The 24684-nt window shown below is 36.0% G+C and overlaps 1 non-coding gene across 1 annotated transcript; it reads right to left on the reverse strand.

Annotated features, from left to right (window-relative positions):
- Positions 1 to 9900: 9900 nt before the first annotated feature.
- On the reverse strand, positions 9901 to 10007 carry LOC127193510 (U6 spliceosomal RNA). The gene has a single exon (XR_007831151.1). It is a non-coding gene; the product is annotated as a U6 spliceosomal RNA (small nuclear RNA).
- Positions 10008 to 24684: the final 14677 nt, after the last annotated feature.

The following is a 24684-nucleotide window of genomic DNA, read 5'->3' on the forward strand; positions in this document are numbered from 1 at the left end:
CTTTAATTGGTACGTGATATTTTACTGCCATTTTTTTGCTCATTCCTTTTACATATCAACGGATATTATTGTTATGAACTCATGTCCAGTTTGGAGCAATCACAAATAACGCTATGAACATTCACCCACAAGTCTTTGGACATAGGTTTGCCTGTCTTCTGTGTGATTTCTGCCTGCAGAGTGGAGGCTCTTACAGCAGATGCAGTTTCAGCATTCCAGGAAGCCATGAGTTATCTTCTGAAGTGGTTCATATTTACCAGCTTGCACTTCTCCTGGAGATATGCTGCTCCATACTCATTTAAATTTCACATGGCCAATCTATTTTTTTAATCTTAGCAATTCTATAGGTACACAATGGTGTTTCATAATTTTAATTTGCATTTTTGAAATATTATTGATTATTGTTTTATGTGATCTGTTGTCTGTGTATCTTCTACAGTAAGACATATTTATTTGAATCTTTTTTATTAAACATTTTTATTTTTTTCATATACCTTTATATTATTGCACATAGGTACAATAAACTACCTATAGCAAGAAGATCCATGACACAATCAGGAATCATATAAATGTTACATTCTTAGTATTTTGGCTATTTGTATTAGACAGCCTTGAAGAAAACATCTTTCTTATCTCGGTGTAAGTGGTTTCCTTCATCTGATTGTTTGTATTTTTCTGAAATTCTTTCCCATTTTTGACCACGTCCCCTTGATGGGGAGGCCGGGTGGCACTCAAAGGAAGGATAGCAGCCTACCAAGAAGAGACTTGATACCCTAAGAGCATATACAGGGGGTGGAGGGCCCCCTCAGTCACAGACATAGGGGAGGGGAGTAGGGGGAAAGCAGGAGGGAAGGATACATAGGAGGATACAAGAGAGGGGCTAAGAATTGAGATGTATTATAAATAAATTAATACAATACTTTAAAAAATAAAATTCTCAATGTAAGTCAATATCTATCATATCTCATCATTATCAACTTAAAACATCTATCTAGATCTAAAAACATCTTAACCCCTGAACAACTAAACTTAATTCTAAAACTGAACTACCTGGTCTTCAAGCCTATAACAGACTTCAGAAGGTAGTTATAGAAGAATATGGCATTTTAAAATGATTTTTATTATTTTAAAGATTCACTGACAATGAAACAGGTTAACTCCTGGCAACACCCAGCCTACCTCAAAGAGGATGATGAGCATCAAAGAACTTCCTTATGGAGATGGCTTCAAAGTTGGCAAACCAGCCACTGGTCACCATTTCCTCATTTCTAGCACAGACAGAATTCTGCCTAAAAATGGGCAAGCTTGGGTGAAGGCATAATTGGCCATCAAACTCTGCCAAGGCAGGGTAAGCAAGTCCTCAGTAGTTCCTGCCTCTCAAATATGTCTGTAATATATATTGGGCCAGAAGGCTGAAGATGATGCTCCAACATTATAGAGAGTTTTGGGTGACTGTTCAGCTAACAAACTGTCTCTGACATCTTCTCATTTGGAAAGCTATTAACCTGCACTCCCAGCATACTCAAGTGGAATTATTTTGAGAACTAAAAAGCTTAGGAAGATGGTGTGTTGAGGTTTCATAAGCCTCAGCCTGTCCCGCTTGCCCGCTCTCTGCTCAGTGCCTGTGGATCGGATGAGAGCTCTCAGCTGCTGCTCCAGTGCCATTCCTGCCTGCCTCCTGCTGTGCTCTTTGCCAGGATGATCATTAATTAACTCACTTCCTGAACCTGTAAGCAAGCCTCCGATTAAATGCTTTTTTTTTTATATATAAGTTGTCTGGTCAAAGGGCATGTTCATAACAATAGAAAAGTAACTAAGACATTGGTGATTTGGCTACAATTTAAAATAATATTTTCACATGTTCATTGAAAAGATATTTGCCGTTGCAATAGATCCTTGCTGCAGTTGCAATAAATCCTTGCTGATTTATATTTGTTGGTAAAATAGACCAAATAGTACACATTTGGTTTGGTATTAATATAAACTAAAAGATGAATGGGGGTTTCCGACCATCATTGAAGTCATTTAGAATAACCAGTGACTTTAGACCTTCCCTTTTCTCAAAACAATAAAAAGGATACAAGCTTTAAGATGAATCCTTTCTAAGATGAAACAATGTGTTCTCTTGCCTTGAGATTTATGACCTTAAATTCTCAAATTTTCCATGAATATGCAACCCTATATGAAGTGTAGATACATCTACTGAGGTGAAGATACAAAATATATTGTCTGTTTCCTCCCATTTTGTCAGAAGGACACTGGAATTATTTACACTGCACTGCCAATGCAGGTGATACAGAGTAGTCACTAAGGCCAGCTGTGCTCTCTTTCTTCATGGATACATCCTGCTTTGACTTTTTCATGCCACAATGTGGAACTCTGTGTATCATCTAATAGGAGCATCAATGATGGGGACAAGTGACTAAAGGACAAGAAAGTAGCAGGAGTAATTGAACCACTGATATAAACTACATACTTTGTTCATTAACACATTGATTTGTGAGTTGGACAGAAATTAATTTATCTAGTATATTGGTCAATTCAAATAACATATTTCAAAAGAAATATTTCTTGGCTAGTATATATGCTAAAAAATACAAAATTTCATAAGAACTTTAATTCTTATTCAAATATCCTAAAATGACACTATGAAATGCTTTTACATGATGGCTATTTTAATATCTATTAAACTATACTTTTCTAAGACATTTGCAAAATGCTGTCTTTAAAAGCAAAAAAAAAAAAAAAACAAAAAAAAAACTAAAGGTTACTGTTTTCCAAAGACACATGAAATAATATATTACTTTTTAGAAAAAAATGGTTAAAACAAGGCCTGAATTTGTATATTGACATTGATCAGGATTGGATAAGATTATGACCCTGGTGCTAAAATACAGTTGCTGAGTGTAAATATGCAGTTTATCAATATTCTAATATTAGAGTACTAATGTAGTCTCTGGCATGGATGGAGACCTAATATTTCAGTAGTGCTGGGTCAGTTGCCTGATGTTCTGGCTGGTTTTGTGTCTCAACTTGACACAATCCAGAGTCATCAGGGAGGAAGAAGCCTCCATCGAGGAAATACCTCCAGGAGCTCCAGCTGTAAGGCATTTTTCAAATTAAGCCATCAATGGGGGAGGGCCCAGCCCACTGTGAGTGAAACCATTCCTAGGCTGGTGTTCTTGGGTTCTACAGGCTGAACAACCTATGTGAAGCAAGCCAGTAGGTAAGACTCTTCCGTGGCTTCTGCAACAGCTCCTGCTTCCAGAATGCTGCCCTGAGTTCCGGTCTTGATTTCCTTCAATGAAGAACATCAGTGCAGAAGTGTAAGCTCAATAAACCCTTTCCTCCTCTTTGGTTATGGCATTTCATTGCAGCAATGAAAAACCAATAGGAACAAATGTGGGATCACCTTAGGCCATGCTAAGGAGATAGACAGAATGCTTTTTTATTTTTAACTGAGATACTCCACTTTAATCTTCTCTAAACCTTTATCTTTAGTTCACTGGTTTATGGGGCCACATCCCTACACTTTCATGCTGCATGGATTTTTTTGAATTTCCTGTGTTTTATAAGAAAACAAAATGAGAAAGTCAGAAAATCAGCTTCCTCCTTGGTCCTTTCTTCAGCTCCAATATTCAGGTTCCTGTTTGAGCTCAGGCTGTGGCTTCACAAGAGGATGGATTTTAATATCTAAGATGTAATAAACCCTTTGCTCCATGCTTTGGTTTTGATTAGTGCTTTACTCTAGTAACAAAAAGTAAAACAGAAGAGTTACTTGCTTAAATATTACTGCATGCAGAATTAACTGTATCCTTTAGAAGTCATTTGTCCAATTTGCTTTTATTTGTTTTTCATAAAGAAAACCATCATTTTCATATAAAGCACTTGGAAATGTATCAAGACTTTTCTACATTCACTTTAGATTCTGAGCAAAGGAAACCTACTTCTAATACAATTTTTTAAGAATAAAGGTATGGGAGTATATTGTATAGTTGTGGAGGGAGAAACAGATAGATAGATCCACCATATATTGTCATCTTAGGAAAACTAAACACAAAAGGAAATAGTATAAGTAAAGGGAAGAGACATAGTTTCACAGTTTATTAACAGAATGGATTGAAGTCATTGTTGGGAAAAATTTAAACCCACTACAAAAGTTTAGGTATGCACTTCTTAAACTTGCTTATAAATTTTCAGAGTTTAACATAGAATGCTATCTTGTTACATTTACTTTTGTGGATGAAATATGATATGGAGTTATAGCCATTTCTACATGTTGTCCCCTGTGAGAGCATTAAAAAATGGTGACACTTTGATAAATGATGATTTTGAATACTTCCAATCTTATACAGCACACTACTATGTTTTAATATAAATGTTCTTGCTGCAAAAAATGTATCTATTACTGGAGCGGCTTATAATTTTTAATGCTTATTTCTTAATGCTGAACAAGCTTTGACAGAGACTATTACAATTCCCAGGACTAAGAGCCTACTAGGAGAAACAGCACAGTGAGTGAAGCAATTAGTAAGCTGGAGATCAGCTGACACTTGATGTGCCCAGGACCACAAAGGGTAATCACACCAGAAAGAGGTCAATTGGCTTGGGAAAGCTTCCTGCAGGGGATGGATGGTGTTGGAAACCAGGGAAAGGCAGCACATTGCTTATCTGAGGAACAGCATCAGCATAGCACCCAAACTCATCAGGATGCTTGTGGTTCTGTGTGTGTGTGTGTGTGTGTGTGTGTGTGTGTGTGTGTGTGTGTGTGTCTCACTAAAGAGTATACAGAGGGAGGAGGTCGACAAAAGTGAGCTTTACAAATTAAGGGATAAGATTTAAATAGTGACCTCTAACAAAATAATATTCTTAAAGTACGCACCTAGTGGCAGTTTAAGATACTAAGAACTTGGTGATGATAAATAAAAACAAAAGCATGTGAAGCACGAAGTTGTAAAAGTCTAAAGAAGCAATAACTAGTTATACATGAGAAGAATCTCGTAGGAAATGTTGTGAATGGAAGCTTATTCAATAGTTTCATGCAAATAGTACCCAAAAATATGTTCCCAATAACTTTAAGCATCTGCTTTTTTCACTTGATAAGTTGTACAATTAGTAACTATCAGAGAATACAAATTTTAAAAGATATTTCTTTTAAATTTTTTTCCGTGTCCTAACTGTTTGTATTAGTCAGGGTTCCTTAAAGGAACAGAACTGTCAGAAAAAAGTAATGTGTGTGTGTGCACATGTGTGCATGAGTCTGTGTGTGTGTTTTGTGTATGCATAAATGTATGTATGTCTATATGTGTGTATATATTTGTGTATGTACACATGTTTATGTATATATGTCTTATCTGTATGCATGTATGTATGTACATGTGTGTACACATATGTATAATTCATATATGTGTGTATGTATATATCTGTGTCTGTGTGTATGTGTATGTGTGTTGTGTATGGTTATGCATACATGTATATGTTATGTATATATGTATATATGCATGTATGTGTATTTGTTTATGTATTACATATATGTGTATATATGTGGGTGTGGTAAATGTGTATAAATGTATTATGTATGTACATATGTGCATAGTATATATATGACTATGTATATGTATGTATGTATATATGTATGTGTATGTGTGTATGTATATACATATGAATGTGTGTTGTATATCTATATATGTGCACATATATGTATGCATATGTGTCTATGTACATATATGCATGGTGTGTGGTGTATAGTATATATATATTATTAATGCATGTGCTTATGCATTCTATGTATGTGTGCATTTTCAGTATTTATTAAAATAGCATATAGGCTGTCATCATCAAGTGCTTGGGTTTTAGTTCATTCCACTTAAAGTCCGTTGACAACCAAGGTGGTTGCCAGATTTTAAAATGTTTGTTGTTGTTGTTTGCTTACTTAATTGTTTGTGGGACATGGCTTTCCAATGTAGCCTTGGCTATGCTGGACTCACATTGTAGACCAGGTTGGCTTCAAACTGACAGAGATCCATCTGCCTCAGCTTCCTTGAGTGCTGGAATTACAGGCATGCTCCACTGAGCACTGGCTTAAAATGTATTTAAAGTAATAAACATATATTGAAAGAAAAATTCAGCAAAATAAAATACGTGTTTTGTTATTCAAATTAAAACAAAAATTATTTCAAATATTTTATCATATTTTTCTATAGACAAAAATAAAACAAAAATTGATGTGACTTCCTAAATCTTTTCAATAAATTTCCAGTGGAATTAATAAATTTATAAAGTTATTAATAAGTATAAACATTCATTCCTATAAGAGAAAAGTATTTTGTTCATGGAAAAAAAAGCACTATCAGTTGGTACAAGCACTATACATAAAGCAATTAGAAGGCTAGGCCTGACTTGTCAGATAAAACATTTCTCTTAAACTACATCCTTTATTCCAATATTATGACCTGTTTCTTCACAGTATTCAGCTGTATCAATACAAATGCTGTATAGAAACATGGTAAAGATATCGGATAAAATCTCAGACAAATACCTGCTTTCCTGCTGTAGTGAAATGCTGTCCTTGTATTTACTAGGTTTGACTTTCTATTTGGCCACTGCAAATTTAAATAGCAAATGTAATTTTTTGAAGTATAGAAACTATGTTAAGCTTTCTTTTAAAGAATGCATTGCTTATTTTGGCAGACATATGTGGAAGCATGAATCATGGTGTGGAAGAGGTCTCCTGTTCCTGATTTAAGAGACCAGGTTTATGACCTAAAAATCTCCAAGCCCTATAGCAATGATTCTAATAAAAATAGGACCTGGATCCCTAAGGTAAAAGATTGCGTACACTTCTATTTGATGGTTGTCGTTACAGCTATAACAAAAGGGTCGCCCCAAGGTACCAATAAATGTTTGCACTAAGCTATATATACAGCGTCTGAAAGAAATTAACAACCACCTTATGATGCTTTGTAGAGACACAAGATGATTTATAATATAAGGAGACAGTTACGTTAATCTTCTAATACAGAGATCAGGAGATAAATTTGTGAAAGTACTGAAAAAGTGAGTATCACACATTTTTCAATTACTATACTTATTGTACAGCCCTAAGGTTAATGTAAGTAAGAAAGAAAATTTAAAGTTTTCCAGGTTTTCTGAGGGCCCATAAATTGTTGAATAAATTTAGTCAAGTTACATTGCTTGAGCCTCATATCCCTCATCTGTAAATAATAATAATTATAATAATAGCAAAAACAACAACAACAACAGCAATAATAATAATAATACAAGTTTTATGAGGATGAACTGTTACTGTTTCTTAAAGCTCTCAATAGAACCATGTCCCTGGCAGCTGCTGATAATAATAGTAGTGATTGCAATTATTATCTACTACTTAATATTTTCTGACCTGACCAGGCATAGTTTATTTATTGAAACAGATGAGTACAATATATTAAAGAAGTTCCAGTTTTAGTACTGAATTCACCCATTGAGGTACAGCAGGAACTAAAGTGAGGGGCCCTGGGAACAAACTAGAACTCTAGGAAGGAATCTTCCTGAAGTCCCTGCTGTTGAGGCTTCCTTGATGCTAAGATTTAATTAATTCACAAGTCAATAAACAAAGCACTGGGTTCCTAGAGCCCAGCAGCTCCTTTATGTTTCAGTAAGTACTACAGTGCAAAATCACACAGCATCCCCCAGTACAGCAAGTGCAGCATACTTGGTTTATTCTTTTCATTTGAACCTCAATGAAATCGTTTTGTGGAATTGGGGACAGCACTGCAATATACATATAAAATTAAAATCAAACTCATTTTGGTTAAAATTTTAAGCAACATGAGACCTGAAATGCATCAAGAGATCAACAAATGTCTATCTCTTTTTCATATATTTAAGTCACGCAAATATTTACATTGAAAAAATGAAATTCTCTCTCTCTCTCTCTCTCTCTCTCTCTCTCTCTCTCTCTCTCTCTCTCTCTCTCTCTCTCTCTCTCTCTCTCTCTCTCTCTCTCTCTCTCTGTGTGTGTGTGTGTGTGTGTGTGTGTGTGTATGTGTGTGTTATTGTGTGTGTGATGTGATAAGCCCTTTATAATCAGAGACATAAACTTCCTGGAAAATTTAAGGAATTAAGAACATTATCTCAGCATAGAGACTTCAGCTTCTAGCTTGCAAGAGTAAAGTTACAGTCCCCTTAGGTACTCATTTCATTTCCACAGCCAGCTTGGAATCTTACGTTTTCTCATTATAGCAGCTTGCAGAATATTTCAACTCAATTATTCTTTTGTTTCATCACACTAATACCATTTTTAAAATCTTCAAAGCTGCTTAAATACAGCATTCCACTCCTGGGGTTGTGCACAAGTGAGATTACCCTTGAAAAGAATCTGCTACACACAGCAGAGAGGGCCAAAAGCCCACCAAAAACAGCTACAAAAATCTGTAAATCACAGACAAAAGCCACGGTTTCTTCCGGCAGTGCCCAATACAGAACTTGACATGATAGAGCTACTAGAACTGGAAGGTTTCTCTCAGGGCTCTAACAGCACAAGTCTTGACAGCCATCAACTGCCAGGAGCTCCGCATTAGCTACCTGGTCAATCAGTCCTAAGAGATGCTGTCTGTAGCTCTCTGCGTCAGTTCTCTGCTTTTCTTTCATTTCACGGCCATCTGAATCTCATCACAGTTTAAAGACTTCTCTCTATCTCTTTCCTAGAGCCAACTTTTCTACTGATCCTTTACAAGTATTTACGTCATTACATCACTTAAGTGTCTAATCCCAATTTAGTATATTATTCTAGAAGTCATATCAGAGCTGAATTTACTAACCCTAGTCTCAATAACATATCTCAGAGTGAATCTTGATTTTGAGGTAAATCCTAATATATGTCCTTAGTCAATTCAGCATCCCCCTCCCTTAGAGAAATTACCCATTATTTCCCTCATTGAATTAAGAAAATCTCTCTCCCCAGTCCTCACTTTCAAGTGTACTCTCTATAAATATTTCAATGAAGACAGAAGTATTCTGTTCAGAGTCAATCAACACCATGGTGATAGTTTATTTTTACAGTTCGATCTGATTAAGAAAGGTTTTGGGGGAATTGTAAGCAAAATTATTAGTCTGTATGATTACTCACCACCAGACAATTGGATCCAGAGGACTCTACCTCAATGGGCAGGTTGATCTGTTGATGGATTCATAAATTGCTGACACTTTTGTGATGAATGTTTGGAGGTAAAACCTGGTTGGAGGAATTAGTACAGTAGGAATCTGAAACCATGAGCTAAATAAATCCTTCTTCCTTCAGTTTGCATCTGTCAGATTTTAAGACCAGAATGGCATGATATATACCACAGCTACAGTTTTTTTCCATTTTTTCAAATTTAATTTTATTAATTTATTCAGATTACAACTCAATTGTTATCCCATCACTTGTATCCTCCATTTTCCCCCTCCCTCCTGCTTTCACCCTATTCCACTCCCCTAGGTCTATGACTGGGAGGGCCTTCCTCCCCCACTTTATGGTCATAGGCTATCAAATCTTATCTTGGTAGCCTGCTTATTCTTTCTTTGAGTGCCATCAGGCCTCCCCACCAAGGGGAGATGGTCAAATATGGAGCACCAGAGATCATGTCGGAGTCAGTTCCTGCTCTCCACATAACTCTAGAGAATGCCCTGACTATTGGGTAGATCAGAGTAAGAGTTCGATGTTTACTACTTGTATTGTCCTTAGTGCAATAGTTTGAGCAGAACCCCCTGGGCCCCGATCCACCCAAAATAATATTCTTCTTGTAGGTTTCTAGGACTCTCTGAGTCCTTCTATTTCCCCATCTCCTATATTTCTCTTATCTAGAGTCTCAGTAGGATGTCCTCTCATCACATCTATCCCAATCTCCTGGTAAGTGAAAAAACATGGAACACTTCACAAATTTGTGTGTCATCTTTGCGCAGGAGCCATGCTAATCTTCTCTGTATCATTCCAATTTTAGTATATGTGCTGCTGAAACTAGCACTACAGCTACACTTACAAAACCATCTATTCTTTCTTTATATGCAAGGCCCTTTCTCATAATGTTACTGTACACCAACATTTGTATTAAGTGCCAATTTGTCAAGATGCACATTGGGTCATATACTATCATATATTCCCTTTTACTTCTCTCTTTGAAACTATATTTTTTATAATCAAATATATTGCCCTGGTATCTAACATAAGTTCTTTTTTAACATAAATATTTCTTCAATTTCCATCTGTACTGAGTCTATGGTTCCTTTTTTTTTTTTTACATTCTCCTCAGGTCATATGGACTTATATACTTTAAAAGCCACTGTCTTCTCAACTTAAAACCAGAGACATTAATTCAGTTAGAGGAAAAAGTGGGGAAGAGCCTGGGACACATAGGCACAGGAAACAACTTCCTGAACAGTACACCAACAGCCCAGGCCTTAATGTCGACAATTAATAAATGGGACCTCATGAGGCTGAGAAGCTTCTGTAAGGCAGGAGACACTGTCAAGAGAACAAAGCAACAGCCTACAGAATGGGAAAAGATCTTCACCAACCCTTCATCTGACAAGGGTTTAATATCCAAAATATATAAAGAACTCAAGAAACTAAACACCACAAAACCAAACAACCCAGTTGCGAAATGGGGCTTGGAACTTAACAGAGAATTCTCAACAGAGGAATAACAAATGGCCGAGAAACACTTAAAGAAATGCTCGTCCTCGTTAGTCATCAGAGAAATGCAAATCAAAACGACACTGAGATTCCATCTTACACCCATCAGAATGGCTAAGATCAAAAACTCAAATGACACCACATGTTGGCGAGGATGTGGAGAGAGAGGAACACTCCTTCATTGCTGGTGGGAATGCAAACTAGTACAACCACTTTGGAAAGCTATCTGGCGCTTTCTCAGAAAAATGGGAATAGGGCTTCCTCAAGACCCAGCTACCCCACTCCTTGGAATATACCCAGAAAATGCCCTACCACACAACAGGGACATATGCTCAACCATGTTCATAGCTGCTCTATACATAATAGCCAGAACATGGAAATAGCCTAAGTGTCCCTCAGTAGAAGAATGGACTAAGAAACTGTGGTATATTTACACGATGGAATACTACTCAGCTATTAAAAATGAGGAATTCCCAAAATTTGTGGACAAATGGATTGATCTAGAAATTATCATAATGAGTGAGTACACCCAGAAGCAAAAAGAGACAAACGGTATATACTCACTTATATCAAAACACTAATCCAAGGGATCCGTACCATGAAAATCTTTACTTACCAAGAAAGTGGGTCAGAGGAGAGGATATCCGATTGAGACTTTAGGCAAGAGTAGCATGGAAGAAAGAAGAAATTGTGGGACCCACAGGATCCTGGAAACCTACAAGAAGAACTTTATGACAGGCAGATCTGGATCCTGGGGTCCTCCTCAAACTAAGGCACCAGCCAAGGAGAATATAGGCAGTAAGCTTCGAACCCCTACCAAGACCTAGCCGACGAACATGATACTCTCCACCGTTGAGTGGAGAGTGAGATCTGACTCTCACAGGAACTCTGGTGCCCCTTTTTTTGACCATGTCCCCCAGATGGGGAGACCTGGTGGCACTCAGAGGAAGGATAGCTAGTTACCAAGAAGAGACTTGATATTCTGAGAGCATATATAGGGGGAGGAGGTCTCCCTATGTCACAGACATAGGGGAGGAGAGAAGGGGAGAAATGGGAGGGAGGGAAGAATGGGAGGAAACAGGGGAAGGGCTAACAATCGAGATGTAATATGAATAAATTTTAAAAAAAAGATGAAACAACAATGAGAAAATTAAAAAAAAAAAAAAAAGCCACTGTCTTGTTTGCCAAAATCAGAAAGGATGTTTATCTTTACAATGGTAATCAGTCATGAAATTTCAATAAATTCACACAATCTGTAATATCTGATAATGTTGGTCACTTATTTGTAGAAACTCTCTCTTCATATTGACCCTTTAAAGCATTGTCCTTGGTCCTTGTTTGCCAGTGAGTCTTTCTTTAATCCTCTTCTACAAGTTTCCATTCTTTTTCCATACTTGAAATTATTTGGAATTCCCATGGATTTGCCCTTATATCATTATTATATTCTAGTGAGTTATTTTGAAATGCAACCCCTTCTCAAAACTTTAAATATTTTCTTCAATTTCATAACCACCTAATTTTATTCTCTAGCAGTGAAATCACCCTGATTTGGAGAACCTACTCAACATCTTCAAGTATATGCACCATACTCAACATAGACAAGCATTTATTATTTTGTTTCTCCATTTAAAAATTAATTAATTAACATCAGCTTCTTTGCCATGAAAACTGAACTGAAGTAGCATTAAACTCTGCTGTCAACTTCTAAAACCTACAATGATATGCACACTTAACTTTTCTTACTTAAGGTCTCATTTAGAGAATAATTACAAAATTTCAGTAAGTGTTTTTATTATGCAAGAATGAGGAGGCTTTGCAAAGCAGGAATTTTTTTTTAGTCATTACTATACCTGCATTTCTTCAAATAACACCTGTCATGTAATAGTCTCTTGATAAATTTTGTTATATTAATGGCAAACATCTATCACAAAAAATAAGGACTAAGTGGCTACACCGATTTTACACCACTATGTTTCTATCCGATTGTTGACAATTACACTCTAAAGATAATGTGGATGATTAAGTTATTCAGGATAAACAGCTCTTATTTATATTTTTCAATGTCATTTTGATTCTAACTTTTGACCCAACTTGCTAAGTGTAGAATACTTTCTGTCAATTTCTCATAGCAACTTTGAAAAAATGTTCTTTCTAAGTGCAATAGACTGCTATTTTATACTAGAAGTCAAGAGAGCAACAGTCTCTTTTTTATATATAAACTGCACTCAAGTAGTATTCACACTGATTAAATTAAATGTGCAAATGGAAAAAGTGTTGAAATGAAATTTAATGAAAATGATGTAATACATTAGAATTAAGTAACTAATGTGCTAAAAATTAATTGCTCAGTTGTCTAAGAAAGACTTATCCTCCTGTTTTGAAATGCTACAAAGAAATACAATTTCAAAGAAAATTACAGTTTTTAATACTATAATATTTAAGTAAATACATATTTTTATAATTTTGGTATCTTTTTTACATAATGAAGCCCACTTAACCTTGTATATTACTCCTGAGCAATAAATTTAGAAAAAGAAAACATTAAATCTGCACCATGATAGTTATATTCCAGGGCCCCATATTTACAACTGTTGTTATTTACAATATGGCAGGTAAAACTAAACTATCTAGTCTTCAACCCCATCAACGATTTGAGAAGGAATAAAATTAACTACCTGGGTAAACAGAAAGTGCAGGTTAGCAGCTTCCAAAGTGAAAAAAAAAAATGACAGCGACAGTTTTCTGCACAGTCAAATTATTTAAAAATATATATCTTCAAAACTGCTGCTGTTTCTAGTCAACAGTTAAGGTTATAATGAAAGCAAGCACCCTTAGACTTAAGAAAGATGATTCCCCCATAGGAAATGTGGAGCTCAGGGTTATCTAAAGCAGGACAGGCAGGAAAATAGTTGTGTGCCTTTTCCTGGGAAGCTGTGAGCAAACATTCCTTCTCTTCAGTTATGGCACTGACAGCAAAATGAGGACTCTACCGAGGATGAGTTTCATGTGCCAATGACTTTATTGGGGAGGCTTACAGAAACATGAGTGAAAAGTTATTTACAGTACCATCCGTTGATCTCTGGCAACTTCAACGAAAGATCCATCCATAGATGGGTGATGACTCACAAACCTGCATGTCTGGCATCCCTTGCCCCATATACAGACAGCTCTACCAAAGGGCTTCCTCTCTCACAGTAACTTTCCCAACTCCTTTAACCAATATGTGTGTGTGTTCTTCAGCAGTAATGATGTGCTATCTAGTTCTATCACGCAACTAACAGCAGTATTAAAAGCCTTTAGACTACATGGGCTCGGGGACCCGCCTAGATAACAACTTGTAGGAAGATAACATAGTCGTTCCAATGGGATTTTTGTTTAGCCATCTCATGGCTCCTGAAAGTGCTGCTTTCTACCTACACAGTGTCTCTTCTCAGTACAAACTCTTGGGCTGCTGTTTTCATTGTTCCTCGAGATGTGTTTCCAATCTTTATGATAACCAGGAGTTAGCATTACATATTTAAACTTTTAACAGAGTGTTGGAAGGTACTCTAGAGGTCCCCAGATCTTGGCCTATCCACTGATTGTGCTTTTATACGTACTGATCAAATATGTTTTAATCATCACTTTATTTCTCTTCCTCTGCCTTTCTATCAATTCATTCAACAGCTAATTTATAAGTATGTTACTGAATTTAAAACATCTATATTCTAGCTCTAATATTATTGAATTTTAGATTTACTGCACATTAATAGCAAAACAATTTTACTCCTTACCAGTTGACGTGTATGCCCTTGTAAATAATCTACTTTGATGTTTGTTTTTAAAGTAACTTTGCATTTGTTATTACTAATATATATTAATATCAGGTTTTTATTTAGAATGGTTTATTTTTATTGGTCTCCAACTCACTTTATTTGTTGAAAATTGTTTCTTATTCTATTTAGTCTCATTGTATAAAAGTGATGTTATTTTTAAAAATATTCAAGGCATATACCTATTAAAGAATTTGGATCATGAAGGAAAAACCTTTCTAAATTATAGGGACTCACTGGTAAATTCTACCAACATCATGATGCCACAACTAAAATTATATAAAACTTGTCTGAGGAAATATAAACACACAAAACATTTCTGAACTCATTCTTTGCTTCCACCAAGCATCACCCTAAGATGTGAATATGACAAAAACAGACATAACATAAAAGGAAAACAACACAGCCATATCTTTCATGAATACAGATGTAAAATCTCCAACACAACTAAACCCAACAATCTATTGTGAGAATTATTCCCCAAGAACAAGTGGAGTTTGTCCTATGCAGGCAAGGCAGGCTCACCATTCAGGGGTGGTGAGTAGAACCCATCATGTCAACAGGAACAGGCTAAAGAAAAAAAGTATCATGTGATTTTCATAAATGCAGAAAACACATTTAACAGAATCCAACACCAAATTATGACAAAAGCAAATGAGTAATAGGGGAATGCTCTCTCAGTCCAACAAAGAAAAATATAATGAATTAACTGTTAACATCATGAAATAGTAAAAACAGAGACCTTCTTGGTCAGGTCAGGACTACAGTGAATATGCTGTTATTTTCTCTTAGTGTTTTAGTTCTGCATTAATTTGCATGTTACATAGTTGAGGTTATGCTATTAATGGAATGCATATAGAATATTTGTATACATTGACACTTGCTTTCTTGAGTTCACTTTATTTGAAATCATTTCTTTTTTTCAAGACAAGTTCTCACTATTCAAGGCTAACTTCAAACTTGCTGTGTAGTGGAGGATGCCTTTGAACTGAGCCTCATGCCTCTACTCCCAGAGTGATGGCACTCGCCATCACACATGGATTATGCAGTACTTGGAATCAAATCCAGTGTCTCCTGAATACTAGGTAGCCAATATCCAGCACTAGGACGTCTTGCAGATTCAGGTGCTGGATGCTGAAACTAAAAAGCAAAATGTAGTATATTACCTGTTTGCAATCCGTATGGACTTCTGTCCTCCTGATTTACTTCCTTGTAAAATAACGTAGTTCATAACTTAAAACATTTCACAAATAGCATTTCAATTTGAGCATTCAGTGTGTTTGTGATATAATTGTCAACGGCAGCAATGGAACAGGGTTTGTCTTTCTACTGTTGTGATGGTTAGCAAGAAATTATAAAAGACATGAGTATGTCTAAAGACAGACCACCTTCCAAAACTGAATTACTATTAAGACAACTGAGAGGAAATTTGGGAGGAAGCAACAGAGAGTCTATCTAGTGATCTCTAACTTGTAGGCATCATTTACAATGATTTTATCTTTAAAATCAAAGTCTTAGTGATTGTTTTAACTTTAACTTCCCTCACTCGTTTTAAGGTTACTTAATAATCTAATCTCTCTGAATTAAATCCATTTCTGTAATATTCACAGAGATTGGGTTTGACAACTAGAAATGTTGTAGGAAAGTGACTTTCATATATAAAAACCAGATATTGGTTTTTCAAACTTGGTTGGCCTTGAAAGCTGCCAAGCAGAACACAATCAATGGGCAATAGGTGGCATTTGAACACAGAAAAGTACTGACATAAATTATTATCCGGAGACTCCCTGGAATAAAATGCTCATCCACAGCAACCTTTGGCAGGCAACCTGGCTGCTGTGACAGACTGTCATGATGGCACTGAGTAACGCAGGTAACATGAAGCAGGCTGGCTGTCCTGATGGCACTGCAGATTTTTTAAGAAAAATAATGTAATATTAAGTTCAAGGTTTGATACTGTTGCAATTAATGATGGAGAATAAAAAGTAGCCCATTCACATCCTGAAAGTATTTTATGTTTCTCGCAGATTTGGTTGTTGAGTGCCAAAACTACAAAAGCAGAAACAAATATGTTACCTACAGTTAACTAGCTCATAACATAAAATGATTTCGCATTCTTGCAAGATCCCAAAGAATTTAGGAAACAGACTAGGACCCTAAAAAGGGAATGAGGACATTTGGGTGGACTCTCATCAGTCTTAGGAATTTGACACACAACGCACAAAATCTTTTTTAGGAGAAAGGAAAAATAAAAGCTCCTACTCCTCTCTGGTGACAAAACCCTCTCTTACTTTAGCAGTGTTGAGTAACTTCACCAGAAGCAGCCACCTTGCAAAGAAAGAGCAATTGTCATCCCCCATTTGTCATTCCGCTGACTCCAGGCTCTAATGTGGATTAAAAGCACTGCATCTCCAAGGTAGCAAGTGCACATTTAACTTTATACAGTAAGAACGGTATTTTTGATGACATGCATAGACACACATCAGGATTATTTATGAAGAACTTGGTTTGATAAATTTCATTTATTCCGACATGAGCTCTAGGAATTGTTAAGGGGACCCTTCTGCAAATATTCAAGTATCAACAATTCATCTGTGGATTTGTTGACAGGAATCCACCTCTTTGAAATGTAAGATTTTCAAACATATCCTAAGTAACATTGAGAATAATCCTATGGGAATAAATGTACACATTATTTAACAACGTAATTTCAAACAAAGTACTGTAAGTGACACAAAAATACAGGTGTCATCATTTCTAATGTTCTTGATATCAATGGCGCATCACTTAAATACTAATTTAAATAATAATAAATGACCAAAAGGTACAACAACACAAGACACTTCAGGCTTGCATATGTCACTAAGTGCATAATAAGCATTGCCCTACTTATTGAAAGTTGAGGTTTATGAGAATGCTATATAGAAGGATTGCATAAGTAATACACATAATATTGTATAAACAATTATTCCTTATTAATAAGAATTCCTATATCCATTACAAGGATCCATGTAGTGATATGTGCCTTTAAACAAGAAACCCTTCTAAGGTAATTGTACTACCGGAATGCTACCTTCAAATGAGTTGTTGTATTGCTGGGAGATCATGTTTAGCCTTCTCATGAACATGGTTCTACAAGACACCCAATCCAATATCTGGCCCCCAGCCTTGCTGTGTGACCTCGTAGTTATGTTACTGTCTTGATGCTGTCTGTTACAAGAGCCTTATCAGAGCTGTTGCCAGGCTTTTGGGACTTTTCAGTTGCTGAACATAGGAGATAAATAGACTTTTTCTTTAAAAAAGAGAAGTAATTCTTCAACCTCAGTTACTTGGTTTTATCAACAGAAAATAGATTAAGATATTGTTAAAATTTTATCATTAAATTAATCAGGCGATCAGAGACGAGAGTATTTTCCTCTCTATTTCACAACATTCTTACAATAGAACTATCATTATGGAAATTATCATTCACTAAAACCCACCCACCTCTCTCTCACACACACAAATACAAACAGTAGTTTTAGGTAGATAATTAACTGTAATGACCTTTTCCAGAGGCCATGATTCCATTAGATCTACACATAGAGACAATGTGCATAGGAAAACTTGAATTATTGTCAAATAATTTTAAAATCTGAACAAAATTTTGATGAATTTCTTTTTGGGTCATGAAATTAATAGATCACTATGAGATATATCTGTTGTAGGTGATTTATTCTCATATCTCAAATCTGCCTTTACCAAAAATTTATTTTGCCCTTTATTGAATAATTCTTAATTATTTGATACTTGGAAAAGTATAAGACTGAAAACAAATTTTAAATTATTATGTTCTATATCACAGAGACATGCTTTCCAAGAAAAGTAACCCTGGTAATCTTTTTAAAAGCTTTGGGGTGAGCTGGCCGTGGTGGCGCACGCCTTTAATCCCAGCACTCGGGAGGCAGAGGCAGGTGGATTGCTGTGAGTTCGAGGCCAGCCTGGTCTACAAAGCGAGTCTGGGACAGCCAGGGCTACACAGAGAGACCCTGTCTCAAAAAAAAAAAAAAAAGCTTTGGGGTGTACATTCCTAAATACAATAATAAAGATGAAAAGTTATCATTACTCATTACTCGAAATGCAAACTCAAATCACACACATTTTATCAACAGAATCTTTATAATAATATACTTATTATATATTGAATATTAATGCTATTATATTAAATATATAAATATATATTTATTATATGTTATATATTAAATATATATTTATTATATTTTATAACAAAATGTAATATTTTTAACTGAAGGAGCGGACTAAAACATACTGGTATTCTTTGCTCTGTTACAGAAATGGTGAAAGTACAACTTCAATTTGATGGTTTTTTAGTCAAAATAACACAGCAGAGTTAGGCTTGTCCTGTGCCTTGGTCTTTGTAATCGGGTCAAAAATAAAACATCTTTAGGTATGTCACCAGTGTTTCTGCTAGCACTATTTTTTAAAAATTAGCTATAACCTTTTCTGACACCCTCACCTCATGAAGCTTGTTTCTGGCAGGGACTACAAATTTTCAGCAAAATTTTGCAAGGTACTCCATATACTTGGTTTTTAAAATTCTATTACTTCTTTTTCAGGAAAGATGTTTATTTCAAAGTTACAACAAGACTCTGAACTTTATATGTGTGTTAACAGCTAAACTTCTAATTTGAGTTTTTTCCCAGTGTCACTGTGGCCTAATTCTTTTATTTGTGTTTAGTGTGCATGATGTCTAGTCATGCCTTATCACACTAAAGGTAATATTAAATGTTTTCTTTCATTGTTCTCATCTTTGCACCTAATATTTATGCATATACTTATTATTTTAGCCAGTAAACTGAACCACAGGCTTTATGACTTCTGAGAGTCTCATGCTGAAGGTGGACCAACTACAGTAACCGGGCAGCTGGCTGCTGGCTGCTTATGAATAGCATTATCAAAGAGTGCAATAGTCTTACAAAGCACTTACTTTACATTAACTTTTTCTTACAGTATACTTCATTTATAATAGATACTTCAGTTCTTTTGATGGCTAACATTTCATACAATTTCATGAAGCCGGAGTGTCATCATCACTAAAGTCATCATTAAGTTAAGTAAATTTTAATTGAAGTTTGTATACATTGTATCATAACAATTCTCATATAACTAGTGTCAGATATTAGAACAGCATAAATGTTGGATTGCTTAATATATTCAGTGTTAGCTCTTTTACAGTTATACTAAAAATATTTTTCTTAGCCATGCATTGGCACACACATACCATTGTGTCATTTCTAAGGCTGTGGGAAGGTAATCACAAATTTATAGGGAGGGTTGCACAGCATAACCTTGTGTCAAAAAGCAAAACAAAGAGCTCAGAAAAGCATCTTTCTTGTAAGCATGAGGGCCCAAGTTCAGATGCTCAGGAACTTTACTAAGAAGCTGAGCCTGGTGGTGACTGCAATCCCAGTGGAGATCTGAAAGTTGAAGGAGACAGGCAGATGCATGGAAGGTTGCAGGGAGGCTAGTGGGTCTATATGGTTAAAGTTCCAAGCGAATCCGACACTCTGAAGTACAGTGAGTATCACCAGTCAAGATTGTCTTCTGACAACATGTGTACTGTACATGATCACCCTCCCACTCACACGTGCGCTCCGTTCACAAATGGGCCTGCCCACAAAGAACAAACACACACCTTTTTTTTTTTTTTTTAAGAATAAAAAAATTCACAATCCATTCACAAAGAATAAAATATCAAGTCAGTGTGACAATTTTTGTTCTCACACTCTCTATAACACAAATAAATGTGTGTGTTTATAAAAAATAAAAGTAACTTTCACTTTTAAAGATGAATTCAAATCCCTCAGAACCTCCAGGCCACTCTAGCCAGGAAGCAGATAGGTTAACTACCGATATTCACCTCTTCCTCCTCTCCTCCAAATCCAACCTCACAGTCTCAGCCCCAGCTGTGTAGCATCAGCTTCGCCTTTCCCCCAAACACACAGACACATGGACAACACAGATCTCCCCATAAATTTATCTGAGCCCTCCACTCTTGGAGGCACTCCCTAAGAACCTAGAGGTGACTCGACCAGGCAAGCAGGTAGCCTAACTGCAGAGCCCCATCGCTCCCTTTTCTGCTCTAAGTTGAGTTCCCTATCTCATTCTGGGCTCTATCGATAATTACCTGTTTTGCCCTTTTCTCCCTCTCTGTACCCCATTCCAGGGACTAAGCAGATTCTGGAAGAACACTTTTCTTCCCTCCCTCCTTCATACCTCATGAGCTACACCCCCAGCCCATTCACATCTTAAAGCTTCAGTGTTTAATAAATTAATGTGATAATTAGCTCATAAAAGCTTCATTTTGTAAGCTCATAGTGCTTGCTAAGTATACACAATGCACAGTTAAGACGAGCAATTCCATGAAATAGGAAACAATAAAAATGTTTTGAAATAAAACACCTGCTTCCACTGCAGGCATGGTTAAAATTCCAACCTGGCTAAAATACATTGGGTAACCTATACCAACTCTGGCGTTTCTTGGGTTTAATCACATCACCAGAAACAACTCAATAATCTAAACTGTGGTATCGGCTATCCACTATAAGTCATGGCACTTAAAATCACACAAGTAATAAAAGAATTAAGCTGTTTCCATGTTCTGGCTATTATGAATAAGGCTGCTATGATCATGATTGAGCAAATTTTCTTGTTGTGTTCTGGAGCATCTTCTGGGTATATTCCAAGGAGTGGAATAGCTGGGTCTTGAGGAAGCCCTGGAGAGTGGGGTATGACTTTCACACGAACTCTGGTGCCTCATATTTGACCATGCCCCCTGGAGGGGGAGACCTGGTGGCACTCAGAGGAAGGATAGCAGGTTACCAAGAAGAGACTTGATACCCTATGAGCATATACAGGGGGAGGAAATCCCCCTCAGGAGCAGTCATAGGGGAGAGGAATAAGGGGAAAATGGGAGGGGGGAAGAATGGGAGGATACAAGGGATAGGATAACCATTGAGATGTAACAAGAATAAATTAATAAAAATTTTTTAAAAAGAATTAAGTAGGCCATAATTATTTTCTCATGTTGAAAATTTTAGATATTTGTGACGTCAAAAGTCTCATGAGAACTACTAATCATAAGAATGTCTGGAGGGAAAAAAATGTATATTGATCACAGAAATTCCTTTTGTATTTTTCAGTCTCCTCCAAAACCAACCTTCAATTCTAAGGCCAGTCACTTATATTTCATAAAGGGACAGGATAATATGATGTGGAAGGGAGGGTTCGTTACATTCTTCACCATGAATACATGAGATTTATGTAATTATTTTTATTGCATAATATATTTTGAACAATGGTCAATTGCTTTTATATTCCTTATTTTTATTGGTCCACTTCAAGTTGGCATTCATGTATTTTGATGACATTAAAATGCTCCGAGCCCCACCCCTTCCCCTTCTCTCCCGACTTCATGGACTCTTTTTATAAACCCAACAGCAAACTATTGTACTAGAACATGGTGAACCTACCAAATGTCACACCCTTGAAGAAACCTCACTTTCCCTGTTCTAGCAGCTGCCAGTTGCCAACAGCTCCTTAGCTAAGGATGGGACCACCTGCCTATCTCCGTGCTCTCTGTTAAGCTTTTGTCTGGCTTTAGTTTACAAAAGTCTTGGGTTTTCCTGAATGCTGTCTAAAATGCTGTGGATTCATATAAGCAACTGTCCTGTTCTACCTGGAAAACAGTCTTTCCTTGTATTCATCCATATCTTTTAGTTCTTATACATTTCCCATCCACTTTCTGCAATTATCCTAGGACCTAGGAAAAGAAGGTGTAATATAGATATATCATTTAGAGCTAATAATTCTATAGTCTCTCAATCTCCCCATATCTTGACCAACTGTAGAGAGAGAGAAAAAGAAAGAAAGAAAGAAAGAAAGAAAGAAAGATAGAAATTGACCAATTTTGGTCATTGTAATATCACCATATGCTACAAAAAGAACATTGATAAGGATATAATAATAAGTCATTAGGAAGTGGTTTAATAATATTTCCATTTAGCAGAGTGACAGACATAGGCTCTTCCCTAGGGCTTATGGCTTGTCTAACCACAGGTTCTTGGCCCCAGTATCAGTATAAGGCATGAATTTCAATTTGCGGAGCAGGCCTTAAATCTAAACAAGAAAGTAGTTAGTTACTCTCATGTCCTTAATTCCATTATTGTACCAGTGGATATGTTTTGCCAAGGTAGTTGTTATTGTAGCTCAAAGGGCTTACAGATAGATAAGATTGATGATATAGGAAGAAAGTTCTCTCCTCTAGTAATAGTTATCTTCCAGTGCTATGAAACAAGCTGGAACAAATGAAGCCTCTGAGTGTGTACCAGCTGGATCTCTATGTGTTATATGACTCAAGTATGTGTTGTTTTCAGCAACAGGATCTTAGCATCAAGAATCAATGGCCTTAAATTAAACTCTTTAGGTAGCTAATTTTATTACTTCTCAAGTCTCTGATGGGGTTGAAGGCCAGATAATTTAGTTTTACAATTAAGCTTAGTTGTTCAGGGGTTAAGATGTTTTTAGGTCTAGATAGGTGTTTTAAGTTGATAATGAGGAGGTATGATAGATATTGATTTACAATCAGAATTTTAGATGTACCAAAATAGGAAAGATATTTTCTTCAAGGCTGCCAAATACAAATAGCCAAAACACTAAGAATGTAACATTGATATATTCCTGATTTCATGGTTCTTCTTGCTGTAGTTTATTGTATATATATATAATAATATAAATTATATTTAAAAATAAAAAATATTTAATAAAAAAGGAAAATTACCTCTTTCTGTTTGTACTCTCACTTCTAAAAATACGTATTTTAATGAATATAAAATAGGGCCTTTGCTTCCATGTCTCAAGTATGATTATAATATTATGGTCATACTATATTATTGCTTGCCTCTATTTAGTTCATTTTAATCTTTGCATTTCTAGTATCATTGTTTTTCCTAATGTATTAATAACTGCATTCTCTCACTGCCTGAACATGTATATTAATACTTTACTACATGTTCTCACTTTTTAAGGGACTTATGTATAAATTAGAATTCTCCACAGAAAAAAAAATTAACTTCATTCACTATATACAGCGAAATAGCTTTTCGCTCCAGAGTGTACTTCTAACAGCAATGCAATTGGCTCCCATTTTACTATGTCCTTGCTAGACTTAGACATTGCATGACTTTCTTTGTCTTTTCTAAAGTAATCTACTGCCAAAAATTTCCTAAAATATTCTAAACATTTATATGTTCCAACTTTTATTCTGGCATTGTAAATACCTTCTTTCTGACTTCCTTCCATATAGTGCTTTAACATTGCTTTAACTTTTTTCCCTGGTTGGGGGCATGACTAACATCAGGAATTATGAAAGGAATGAAGTCTCAGCTTCCTTTTAGAACTGTAAGTGGCCTTTGTTGGAGAAAGCATACACTTTATGACCTGGCACCTCCCCTTGTGGTTACAGTGTCAAAGCAGATGAATTTCAAAATACATGAATAAACATCAACTAATCTAGAGTAAATTATCTTTTTAATAGGAGTTAGCAGTAAAGAGTGGGAGACTATAGGCAAACCTGATGTGGTGAAAGGGTTCTGGATGTAATATGAAGGAGTAGAAAAATGAAAGAAAATTTATTTGATTTTTATGTCCCTAGTATTAATACAAGAGGTTTTAGACTTTTTCTTAAATTTTATAAATGTTTTTATTATGTATGTGCTGTCCGTTATTTTTAGTTCTTCTGAACTATGACAGCTCTTAAATCCTTTATTTGCACAACATGCTGCCTCCAAAAGGAGATGCTTTCTTTAGTATTCTAGCACCAAACAACTTAATCTTTATGCTCCCATTACTTTTTCTTGTTTCAGCTGTTGTTTACCGATATAAAAGTGAGCGCTATGGCAACAGGCCTACAGACAGTTGCAGGAGTAGGAGAATGGGAGATAGAAGTAAAGTATCTGTCTCAAAGGCTGAGTGAGGTCCATAAGGAGGAATGTAGGAGGCCAGGGCTATTCGGGAAACATGTCAGGGCCAAGGCCAAATGTAATCTACACTGAGGCATCAACCCCTACTATCACTGTCTGTCTCCTAACTTTAGGCCACAGCAGGGAGTTCTACCAGCGACGCTTTGTACAGAACTAA

Source organism: Acomys russatus, chromosome 8 (genome assembly GCF_903995435.1).
Source record: "Acomys russatus chromosome 8, mAcoRus1.1, whole genome shotgun sequence".
Lineage (NCBI taxonomy): Eukaryota > Metazoa > Chordata > Mammalia > Rodentia > Muridae > Acomys > Acomys russatus.